Consider the following 13,169-nt stretch of genomic DNA (forward strand, 5'->3'; position numbering starts at 1 on the left):
GTGTCATACACCTGATGTGACAAGCCTAGATTGCTGTTAAGTCTTTTCTCCAGTGACTGTCCTCCAAGACGGGCTTCGGCGTATGCAACAACACAAAATGGCCGAGCAGAGGCTGGTAGCCATGTTCCGCACCCATGGGGAGGGCATCAACCAGATCTTTGGGTTCATGTCACACAACAGGTGACCCCACGACACGCTCACACACACAAGCACACAAACACACACACTCTTACATACTCTCACACTCACGCAGACCCTCCCTCATACACACACTCTCAGGCACACAAACACATACCCCCCACACTCACACCCATACACACTCCCTCTCACAGGAATATGGTCCATCACACAAACACACACTCTATCAAACATACACTCTCTCTCTCTCTCTCTCTCTTTTTCTGTCTCTCTTTCACACGCACACACACACACACAGACATATAAGTCTGTGGGGTGAATTGTACTTGTAGAATTGTATTTGCATATGCATTCTATTTTGTTCAAAAAGTACACAATCTGTCAGCAGTCAATGCAGGTAGTCAATCCATGTGACATTTAATAAATTCCTACTTTGGAAACAGAACCAGTCTGCCTCAGGAATTAAATACAAACACACTCTAAGCTCACACCTTTGATACATTGTCTGAGCTGAGATGTCACTTTTTTTCGGGAATGTGACTTGAAAGAAGTCCTGGGATTCGCATATTAATGAACCGAAACTTGCAACTCATTCTTAAAGATGAAAGACTTAACAGCAGTCCAGGTTTGTTCAATAGATTGCATCAATGTATGACACTATGATCTTTTGCTATAAATTCTGTATCCTACGATCCTGTCCCACTAGCCATCTGATGAAGGAGCAGCACTCCGATAGCTTGTACTTCCAAATAAACCTGTTGGACTATAACCTGGCGTTGTGTGATTTTTAACTCAGGTAATAAAGACATGTACCCTATATGCCTTCTTACCCATCTTGTCTATGTGCCCTGTCACCTATGTGTATGACACCAGGGTTCTTCTGATCATGTGCAGTAAACCACAAAATGGGGGAAACCATCACTTTTGCCCGCATGAAGGTGGGATATTTTTATTTTGGCCATAGAAACCAGATCCAGTTTGAGCTCAAAGGTACAGGAAACCCCTAGCAAGCAGAGAATCTACACAATATTTCCAGTTCACAGAATTAAAAGCTACAAAAGATGAAAAAGGATATAGAATTGCCATTTAGCACAGTTTAAAATATTTTAAGTGCGGTAAATAGAACAACAAGGCTATTTACATGAGTAAATGTCTTCATGGCAAAAGATTGTAGCAGCATTTAGGTACTGCAGAATTTTAAACCTTCAAACTGAGAAAAATAAATATTCTCATTAGGAAGATACAGCAGATGAAATTATAATACCTGCAAGGTTTAATATCAGATATGAGCCAATCAGAATAAAGGATCGGACATCTTAGAAAATAAAACAGTTCTTAATATCCAGAATTACTTCAAACCTAAATAATGAATCACAAGCTGAACATGTAAATACAACATTGTACTCAACAGGGCTCATTGCTGATGATCTTGCAAATTGCTAAACCTTAAAAGAAGACACAGATATTCTCAAAGACATTCTTCATGCAATTCACAATTATTTTAATGAGAACAACTAATGTTCTAAAAGGAGTTCAATATCCAAGGGAAACTGAAAATAATTTAATTGAAGATCTCCACAGAGTATTGGAAAACTGTAACTGGAGAGTTTTGTAATGAGAATTTGCAGACTGAATTGTTGTTGGAGCTATTAAATGGACCTTTGACAGTTGTGTAACAGTCCAAAGAATTTTGACTTTGGGGAAAGCTGTGTTATTGTGCCGGAAGCTGAGCACACACTAATCCTCAGCTGAGAAGAACAAACTTGCCATAGAACAGCAACAGAATATATCCACTTTATAAAATATAAACACTCACAAGAGATATATAACAATTTAGGTAGAGAGAAGGCCATAGGGCAATTAAGAAGAGTCAGGTTCAAGTGGAACAAATAATAATCTTAAAAACACAAATAATGCCCAGCTATGAATGAAATAATGGTAAAGCTGTAAAGCTGTATAGATCACTTCCAGAGGATGTGCAGAAGTAAGTTCCAAGCAGCAAAATATAAAGTGCCTACTCACATAAAAATGATAACGTCATGGAACCACCAGCATTAAAAGTTTAGATTTCCCTACAGTGTGGAAACAGGCCCATCAGCCCACTCTAACGAGTAACCCACCTAGACCCATCTCCCTCTGACTAATGCACCTCACACTAAGGGCGATTTAGCGTGGCCAATTCACCTAACCTACATATCTTTGGATCATGGGAAGAAACCAGACCACCCAGAGGGAACGCAGGGAGAATATGCAAACTCCACACAGACATTTGCCTGAGGCTGGAATCAAACCTGGGACCCTGGCACTGTGAGGCAGCAGTACTAACCACTGAGCCACCTTGTCATCCATTACAGAAAAGACACTCAGTGCATTCCTAAAAGAGCCAAATGACTTGTGTTTGATGGAATTTGTTTATGTCAATGGATATCTCATTCATTTTAAGCTTGACCTGGGGCAAAAGTTGCAGCCTATTGATAATGAATACTGTGACTGAGGAAACAGAGGTTACAGCATACAGAGGTGAAACCACATTATCAAAATAGCAAAACCATTAGATAAAAGGTTTGCTACAGGCAATTCAACAACAGAAAAAGCCAAAGTGATTGAAGATCTACAATCACACTTCTCACTTTTGAGCCTGCATGTATAATTTTGTTGCCAACGTCTTTGAGCTGAGCAAAGAGGACTTCCAAGAGACATCGAACAGGAGAAGGGTAAGAAGGCAGTCCATAAGACCATAAGACGTAGGAGTGGAAGCAAGGCCATTTGGCCCATCAACCCGTTCTAAATTGATCCCCTCTAATTTTAAGTCTATGCCCACAGGTCCTAATCTCCCCACCTATTCAAAACAACTTCCCAGTGTCCACACTTTCTAAGCCATGCATTATCTTGTAAGTTTCCATTAGATCACCCCTCCACCTTCTAAACTCTAATGAATACAATCCCAGGATCCTCAGACGATCATCACATGTCAGTCAGAGAGCAGCTGATCTCAACCTAACTGTTATTACCCAAATAGTTAAGATAAATAATAGGAAATGTAATTGGCTTCCACTACAGTCAATGGCAAGAATATAAAAAAGAAGCATCTTTTGACATTATCCATGTTGGTAGAAGAGAATTGGACCATTCTGTCAATGAGCAGGAAATGTGAGACAATAAACTAGTGGAGGAACTGTTTTTAATTTTTATTCTCGTTGGAGAACCTTCATGTGACAGAAGTCATCAAAGTTTGTGAGCAGAAACAAAGAATGACAACAAGAATCAGCAGTACAACCCACTCAAACTCATTCAGGAATTTTTAAATGAAGAAAATACTATTTTCAGAAGACATTATGAGAGCAGATTTGAATTAGGTGTCAGAAAGAGATAACACAAGTTGAAGAGGAATATTTCAAAGCTTTGTCTTCCAACACAGAATTATGGGTACCAGTGGCAGAGATAATGCTCAGGAAACATCAATTCTCCCGTGAGGATTAGAAAAAGTCTGATACACCTGTACAACAATTCCAGAGGATGAATGAAACCATCCAATCAACTCGATAAGTTAAAGTTTATAGTTCAATGTAGATGTGCACAGATTTAGGAAATGGCCAAAATGAAGAGGGTACCTGGCTTGGAAATTCTAGATAACTGCAAAGAAAAATGTACTTGATTCCACCCAGTTGTGTTCTTCAGGATGGAAATTCCTGAGATTAAAGGTTGCCCAGATAATGTTATCAGGAAGCATCCTGATTTAGCAAGAATTTATGTCATCCATGGACATCCAAGGGATTAGAGGGCCTCTCGTGGATAGACAGCTTACAGACCAAACAAGGTCAAGATCTGAACCAAGGACAATATCCTCAAATCAATGATTTACCAATCTCCAAGTTCAAAGAGAACACATTCTGAAAAAATTGTGAGACCTCAGACCACCTAAATTTGTGGAGACAGAGACTTGAAGGGAGATGGTGTAGTGGAAAACATAATTATGTTTTAGAGTTATGGAGTCATGGAGATGTACAGCACGGAAACAGACCCTTCTGTCCAACTCGTCCATGCTGACCAGATATCATAACCTAATCTAGTCCCATTTGCCTTCTTTGGTAGGAAGAATGAACATGCAGAAAATTACTTAGCGACTGTGGGATTCTGAGATGAAAAGAGAGTTTTCAAGTGTGTAAGTCACAAAGGTTATGCAGTATGTAATCAGTAATGCTAATAGGTTGTTCTCCCTTATTAAGAGAGAAATTGAACATAACAGTAAGGAGGTTATTCTTCAGTTATTCCGGGCATTGCTGAGACCACATCTTGAATACTGTGTGCAGTTTTAATCTCCTTATTCGAGGAAGGACTTAAATGCATTGGAAGTGGTTCAGAGAATCTTTACTAGTTTGATACCCAGATTGAGTAGGTTGTTCTGTGAGGATAAACTGGACAGCTTGGGCTTATTTCTACCAGAATTTAAAAGAGTGACAAAACACTATAACTTCTTAATGTTTTCGACAATGTCAGATGCAGATGAGTTCACAAATATGTGACACTGTTTTAAAATTAGGCATTATCATTCCAGGAAGAGAAAGACGAGGAGGATTTTTTTTAAGAGTGTTGTGTCTCAGGAAGTGGTGATGTCTTACAAACTTGGTTCCTATGAACCAGTTTGGCTAAATTATTGATGTGGTCGGTGCAGCAGAAACTTCTTTAATTTTGTAAACCTTTTGCCAGCGTTTTTCAGGTTCCGAGAGATTCCCCATCAAAAGTGATTGCAAACAAAAAGCACGAAAATTTGTTTCACTCTCTCATCAATCATACCCTGGAACAAAATCAATTTGCCAGTAGAATACTTCCATTTTATTTCAGAAATACTTGATTGATATAGTAGATTAAATATTCTGGGAGACATTGTGTTCAGTGCGCCGGACATATTGGGCTAGTGAAAGGAGTGATGCTCCAATTTCTAGGTGTCACAAATCTAGAGAGATGGGGAGAGATGGGTGTTTGGCTGAGAATTCAGTATGGACAATGCAGATTGGAAAAGGTCTTCTGTGAGGCAGGTACAAGAGGAATGGAATTGCACAGCAAACTTAGAAAGGGATTGGAATTGATTGTCATTAATTGATTGAATCAATTGTAAAGTAACACCTAAATAAAGCCAGATTTATGTAAAAGCTATTACGAACTTGAGGATCGGAGTTAGGACATCATGAAGTGGCTGTATTGGTTCAGCCACTTTTGGAATATTACGTTCAATCCTGGTCGCCCTGCTATAGAAAAGATGTTGTCAAAGAGGTGCAGATAAGATTTATAAGGATGTTGCTGGGACTGGGAGTTGGGTTACAGTGAGAAGCTGAATAAGCTGGGGCTTTTCTCCCTGGAGTGTTGGGTACTGAGGACTGACTTTATAGAGGTTTATAAGAATATGAGGGTTATGGATAGGCTGAATAACCAAGGTCTTTTTCCTATAGTGAGGGAATCCAAAACTAGAGAGAATAGGTTTAAGATGAGAGGGAAAACTTATAAATCGGACCTGAGGGGTAGTTTTTTCACATAGAAGGTGGTGTGTGTATGGAATGAGCTGCCAGAGAAAGTGGTGGAGTTGGGAACAATCACAAGATTTAAAAGGTATCTAGGTGGGTATATGAATAGGAAACATTTAGGGGGATATGGACCAAATGCTGGCAATTGGGATTAGGTCAGACTGGGATGTCTGGTTGGTGGGGACAAATTGGACCAAAGGATCTGCTGCATTACTCTATGACTCTAACCTCAGGTTCCCTCAATAGCAGTTTAATCATCGTGAAGTGTAAATCACTGTTGTAGTATCAGAAACAACGCAGCCAACTTACAGCCCACCACCGTCAGAATTGGTAATGTGATAATGATCAAGTAATATGGTTCACTGATGTTGGTCCAGAGATAAGTGTCAACCAGGATACAAGGGAGGATTGATTCCTGGAGCTTTTTCCCGAACAGATGAAGGTAAAAGGTTTCATGGTGCTGCCAAGTCAGAAAGGCTTTTGATTTATGTCTCATCTGAATATCTGCATCTCAGACATTGTCATATCTGTTGAATACTACACTAAAATGTCTGTACATCTCTACTGAATATATTTAACATTCCACCATCTGCGTTGAGACTTAAAGCTGCAATCCCCTAATGCGACAGTAAGGGTGATACCATTGAACCACAACGGGCACTAATGCATGGTAATAGCTGATACAAGTTCACAAGAAATGGGAGCCAGAGTAGCCCATATGAATTATTGAATAATTTATTTATTGTCACGTCTTCTAAAGATACAGTGAAAAGTTTTTATATGTCCCATCAAGCCTGTTCCACCATTCGATATAATCATTGCTAATCTCTAACTCCACATCCTCATCTGCTCTGTAGATTTCAAAAAGGTATCTATTTCAGGTTTCAATATTTTCAACAACTCCTCAGGATTGGAAATTATAAACAGTTACTTTAAGACAGAATTCTCTCCTGACCTCATACCTGAATATTTGATCCCTAAATCTTGAGCTAATGGGGGATACAGAGATGGGAATGTCATTCAATGTCAAGGGAGTGATGGTTAACCTCTTCCATATTGGCATGTGTGCCAAAAGAATTCCCTCTAAGAACAAGTTTGGTTTATACTCCAATTATAAAAGTGGGCTGCTGGTGTGGGTGTAGATGGTCACCACTTTGAACTGCCAACTGCCTCAATACAAAGAGCTACAACTAACATCAGCTGGGGTACTGTGTACTCTGGTCACCTCACAAGAGAAAGGGTGCTATTGCCATGGAGAGGGAGCAGAAGGAATTCACCTGCATGTTGCCTAGGATGGAGTGATACAGCTATAAAGAGCAATTAGAAATTGGGATTGTTTTCCTTACAGCAGAGAAGGCTGAGAGGGGAATCTGATTGAAAGTAGTGAGTTCCAAGAGGCATATGCAGAGTAGAAAAGGATAAACTTTTCCCTTTAGTTGAGGGGTTAATAACCAGGGCACCTAGTTTTAAGATAAGGTGCAGAGCATTTACGGGGGACCTGAAAAGAAAAGTTTTCACCCAAAGAGTTGTGGGTCTCTGTAACTCACTGCTGAAAAGGATGGTCCTGAAGAACTTCTCCACCTCCTGATGCTGCCTGGCTTGCTGGGTTCTTCCAGCCTCCTGCCTGTCTACTTCCGATTCTAGCATCAGCAGTTTTTTTTTCTCTCTCTCGAAAAGAGTAGTAGAGGATGAACTTTCAAGACAAATAAGAACTATTCAGATGTGCACTTGAAAGGATACAAGGGTGCAAGCCAAGTGCTATCAAATGGGATTGGAATAGATGGATGTTTGGTGTCCAGTGTGGACATGATGGGCCAAAGGACCTCCTTCTGCACAGTAAAATATCTCTGACTCTCCAAGTGAACATGTCTTAGACTCCTGCACATCTCCACAACACAGCCTGCTTGATCTTCTGTATCCAATTATTGGGGATTAATAAGCAAAACCTACATTTGTGGGGGTGAGATTCAGGTTAATTTCTAATGTGAATATAACGCATCATGACTGGAAAGGGCTTGGAGAGGGATCAGGGTCAGGGTTGGCTCATGCTGAGCATATGCAAAAGCATGACATTTTAGGCAGGAGGATTGAAATTGTTTTATACACCATGATTTATGGTTGTTAAAGTCTGAAGTAGCCCATAGAGTTAACACACTTTACAAGGTCATGTTTCTGAGAATTGTGTTTTATTGTTGAAGTGACTCAGTATCAAACTAACTCATTGGCTGTCAGTTTTCATATCAACACCACAAGAAGAAACCTGAATTTTGTTTCCAGAGATCTGGATGTTCTGACTAGGTCAGCACATGTTCCTGGTCCCTCATTTCCTCTTCAACTCAGTGGTTTGCTCAGACTTTCAGAGGGCAGCTCAGGGTCAGTCACATTGCTGGACTTTAGAGCTACATGCAAGCCAGCCTGGATAAGGATGGCAGTCAAGATTAGAGTGCTGCTGGAAAAGTACAGCAGGTCAGGCAGCATCCGAAGAGCTGGAAAATTGACGTTTCGGGCAGGAGCCCTTCATCAGGATGGAGGGCTTTTGCCTGAAATGTCGATTTTCCTGCTCCTCGGATGCTGCCTGGCCTGCTGTGCTTTTCCAGCACCACTCTAATCTTCAGCGTCTGCAGTACCCACTTCCACCTGGATAAGGATGGCAGATTTATGCACATTCATGATTGCCCGAATGACTGTCAAAACATTGAAACTCCACCAGCTACTGTGGGATTTGAAAGCAAACCTCCAAAGCATTGGCCTGGCCCATCTGGGTTACCTCTACACGATGATGATCCCACTCTCTTCTATCCATCTTTCAGAATGTAGTCTATCCTGCTAAAACTCAGCTTGCAGTTATTTGTTTGAGCTTTGTGTTCCACTGCAGTGATATATCTAATTGGTATCAGAGACTTCTGTTCAGGAGTGTGTTAGCATTAATGTAAGAGTGACCTGTACCCTGCTAATAACAAAATGGCTCATGTCTGCTCACACAAAATGGCTGACAAAAAAGGATAGCCCAGAATAGCAGTAAAACACAAGATGCCTGAAAGTAGATGAATGAGACTAACAGTCTGACTCATCCTTTAAGGAAAGAAAAAAATGCTACCTTTGAACAAACCTTCTCCAAAGCCACTAAAGGGGGCCTTGAGCAGCAACCATCTGAGACAGTTATGATAAGAACATGCCTGAGACAAAGAAGCAAATGTTCTCAGCTCAACTAATGAAAGAATTATTATGCACTAAGGGAATAAACACCAGATGCGAGATATAGTTACTAAGCTCCCTAAATAGCTACCAGAGTAACAGGTAGCTATTTCATAATAAACGGTTATTTCTTAATTACCCTACAATATTAAGCAATAGTTTCTCATTAGAGATTTTCCAATATGAATATAGATACAGATAACCAAAACATTTATGCCTATATGTGAAAGTTAATTACCTTCAGGAAGTATCTTCATGGCGTGGAGCACAGAACATGACTAATGACCCATATTATAAATGACAGCCTTGGAATCTCAGCTCACCCTACTTTCTTGGTGGGAGGGTGTGGTAATTTTATTTGCTTCATGGTGAGACCAAAGGTCCACAGAATATCAAAGCTGGCATTCTGTATTGTTGACATGGAGTGCTGCAGACACCCATTGGCTGGTGCATGCCACTCGGCTCCCAATGAATTGCGGACAGGAGACTGCATCACCCTTGGTGACTCCTTCAATGTGATGTTGCATCGGACTGACATGGGCGGGAGTAGTGCTCAGGCAGTTCAGGAAGAGGAAGTTTGGGAAGCTCGGCAAGTTGTATCGGTGCTTGGGGCTGAGGGAAGGAAGTGGGCAGCAATGTTTTCGGGGGGGTGGGGTTCAGGGAGTGGTGTCGTTGGTTGGTAGTAACTTGAAAGTGTGATTTGAAAGTGGGATTAGAAAGACAAGTCCAGGGAACAAGCTTTGGCCCTGTTGATGCAGCCAGCAGTGCTCCCTTTAAGGAGTTCAGGTAGTCCAGGTTTTGCTGTACAGTACCCGCTCCCAGCTGCAGTGGAGAGTGCTCTAGATCTCTCACAGGCATCCAATCCTGCATTTGAAGAGCCTAACTCCTACCTTCTGTGTTAGCAATACATGCAAAGATTATTTTGAATTCACAAGCTTTCAGAGTGCTGCTCCTTCGTCAGGTGAACCAGATGACACTTTGCCTGACACTTCGCTTGTGATTTCGAATAAACCTGTTGGACTATAACCTGGCATCATGTGACTTCTGACTTTGTCCACTCTAGCCCTCCAATCTCCACATCATGCAAAATGTTTAGTCTTTATCAGTTAATGTCCAACTTGTCATGTGCATGAGTTTCTTGCCCAGCATCTTGGAAACTTAGGAGATCATTTAGTATTGAAAGATAGGTCCTGTGAAGATGAATTTCAAAGCCAAATTCTTAAATAGCACACTGACAAATTTGCAAACATGTGAATTAGCAGAGTGTTCAACACGTAACTTTGTTCGCTATCAATGTTTTGACAGCTTATCTTAAAACCCTTACACTCCTCAATAAGTTGAAACCCCATATGGTTTGTAGAGCAAATGGTGTGAGTTGTACTTTTTAAGTTTGTCTAGTCTCAGGCTTATGGAGAGGGTTTTAATACTGAGCTCTGCTGACACACAGGTGCAAAAGGGCAGACTATTCAATCTTAATGCTTTTCCTCCATTCATTTCCAGTGAGCTTTAACAGAAATGCACACATCCCATAAACAACACAAGAGATTTCAAATTGCAGCACACTCTAAGCTTAAAGGAAGGAGAAGCTATTATGTCCTGTCAATTTTCTTGGGCAATGTTTTGGGAAACACAGTGAACTCAAGCTGTTTTAGCCACTGACATAACATAAGTGATGTTCTCTTGAATGCAAACTGCACTCAACCCCAAACTACTCAGTTTTGCAAGCCATTAGCTTTTGTATTCCAATGCTGAAATACACATAAATATTTCGATAACAATATCTTTTGAAATATGGCAGCTCTGTCATGTTGGTTGCTAAATGACAAGTTATCAACATAAAACAAAGTTATCATAAAAAATATTGAGGAATGTTAACCTCATCCAATATCCACAATGGCTCAGTGGTTATCACTGTTGTCTCACAGGTTTGATTCCACGTTCGGTTGACTGTCTGTGTGGAGTTTGTATGTTATCCCTGTGTCACCGTGTGTTTCCTCCGGGTGCTCTGATCTTCTCCCCCAGTCCAAAGATGTGCAGGTTAGGTGGATGGGCCATGTTAAATTGCCCCATAGTGTTCAGGGATGTGCAGGCCAAGTGGGTTAGCGAAGGGAGATAAGGTATTATAGGATAGGGTAGGCTTGGTCTGGGTGCAGTGCTCTTCAGAGGGTCACTGTAGATTTGATGGGCCAAATTACCTTTTTCTGCACTGTAGGGATTCTATCATTGCTTTCTTTCTGTCTGATTACTATTTGATCTTTAATTCTCATTTAATTAAAAGGTCCATTCCAAGAGATTGCAACAACATTTCAGAAATTGTATCTCACCGTCTAAAACCGAGCCCAAAATCGAAATCCAATGTATTAAAAAAAAGCGAGTCTTTGGACAGATCAGAGGATTCAGAACTTGACTGAACAGCTGTTTGTTACACTTTACAAACTCTGAAAATGTTAGCTTCAGGAAACAGGTCAGTCATGTTAATCCCTGCCAAAAGAAATATACCCAAACAAATAACACACTATTGAAGAATCTAACAGACATTTACCACAACCAACTATTATGTACAAACATTACATTCCTCAGGCATATAAATTTGGGGATTAAAATTAAGTTGTTAGGTTACAGCAGAGCAGCATGCTTCCAGTAGAGTATCCTGCTTCTTTGGATTCAAGGCAAGATGGAGTCTGAGATCATGATATACTCTGGGCATAAGGTTTGATACAGTGACAATATCATGAGTGATGTTATCTCTTAAAGCTAAACTGGCAGATTAACCAGGAGACATAAAATAAACAGTCATCATCTGGCTATGAATTCAATAACTCATCCATTTTAAAGATTGAACTGTCTTGCTTTAAAGGGACCTTGCCTCAGGTAATCACTACAATGTGAAACCTTTCCTCCACACTTGTAAGTAATAATTTTTCCTAACAACAACCCTTACTTCACAAGCAGTCACAGACCTGAAACATTAACTCTATGTTTCTCTCTATTCAACCAGCTGAGAGTTGCTAGTGATTTCTGTTTGTAATTTCAGATTCCCAACATCCACAGCATTCTCCTGTTTCATTTATGCTTTTCTGATCTAGTCAGTCTCTCCCTCACCAATATCTGCATCACAATCTATAGCCCTTATTGGTAACCATGTCCTAATTGTATTTGATGCTGTGGAGTTGGTGAACATCAACTGGAGATTCGCCAGTGTGCCTATAAACAGGAACAGAGTGGTACTTGTACTGTGTAACTCTGAAAATAAGCACGTATAAAAGTGAGTCAATGATTGGCTCCTGTCCTTCGACACCTGACTTTCTGAAGATAACACCCACTCTCCCTAGAGCCATGTAATCTCCTGAATGAGGTAAACAACCATGAAAATCGATCAATTTGGGAAAAAAATAACTGCAAAGTTCATTGCTGGTTCCCTTAGATAATCATGACTAGTCCAGGCAATCAGCTTGGTCATGGAATCATGGAAGGTAGACAGGAAGGAAACAGACCTTTTAGTTCAGCCCGACCATGCTGACCAGCTCTTCTAAATTAATCTAGTCCCACTTGCTAGCATTTAATCCATATCACTCCAAACCCTTCCTATTCAGATACCCATCCAGATGTCTTTTACATTTTGTAATTGTAGCAGCCTCCACCACTTCCTCTGGCAGCTTATTCCATGCATAAACCTACGCCCTCTAGTTTTGGTCTCCCTTATCCTGGGAAAGACCTTAGCTATTCACCTTATCCATGCCCCTCATGATTTTATAAACTTCAGTCTCCAATGCTCCAGGGAAAATAATCCCAGCCTATTCAGGACCAAATTACTGCTGATGCTGGAATCGGAACTGAAAACACAAAATGCTGGAGATCTCAGCTGGTCACGCATCATCCAATGAAAGAAAGCAAGTTAATGCTTTGAGTCTAGCTGACGATTCATCAGAGCTGAAGTGAAGTGTGCAGTGGGTAGCATTTATGCAATATGAGGGGTGGGATGGTTAGAGTGCTGGGGAGAAGGAATGTTGCTAGTTCAGATTAAGTCATTGGAATGTGAGAATGAGAGAGCAATGGTGTGTCTACATTCCAGACTGGAAAGAACAGACAGTTCCTCTGGGGTGGGGGGGAAGGGAGAGAGGACATGGTGACAGAGAATCTAACAAGTAAAGCCAAAAGAAAGGGAAGGAATGGGTTCACAATTTGAGGGTGTTGAACTCAACTTTGAGCCCAGAAGGTTATGAACTGCTTGGTGTGAAGATGAGATGTTGTTCCTCCAGTTTGTGCTGTGTTTCACTAGAGCATTGTAGATGTCAAGGACAGATATGTAGACATGCC

Source organism: Chiloscyllium punctatum, chromosome 16, assembly GCF_047496795.1.
Source record: "Chiloscyllium punctatum isolate Juve2018m chromosome 16, sChiPun1.3, whole genome shotgun sequence".
Taxonomy (NCBI): Eukaryota; Metazoa; Chordata; class Chondrichthyes; order Orectolobiformes; family Hemiscylliidae; genus Chiloscyllium; species Chiloscyllium punctatum.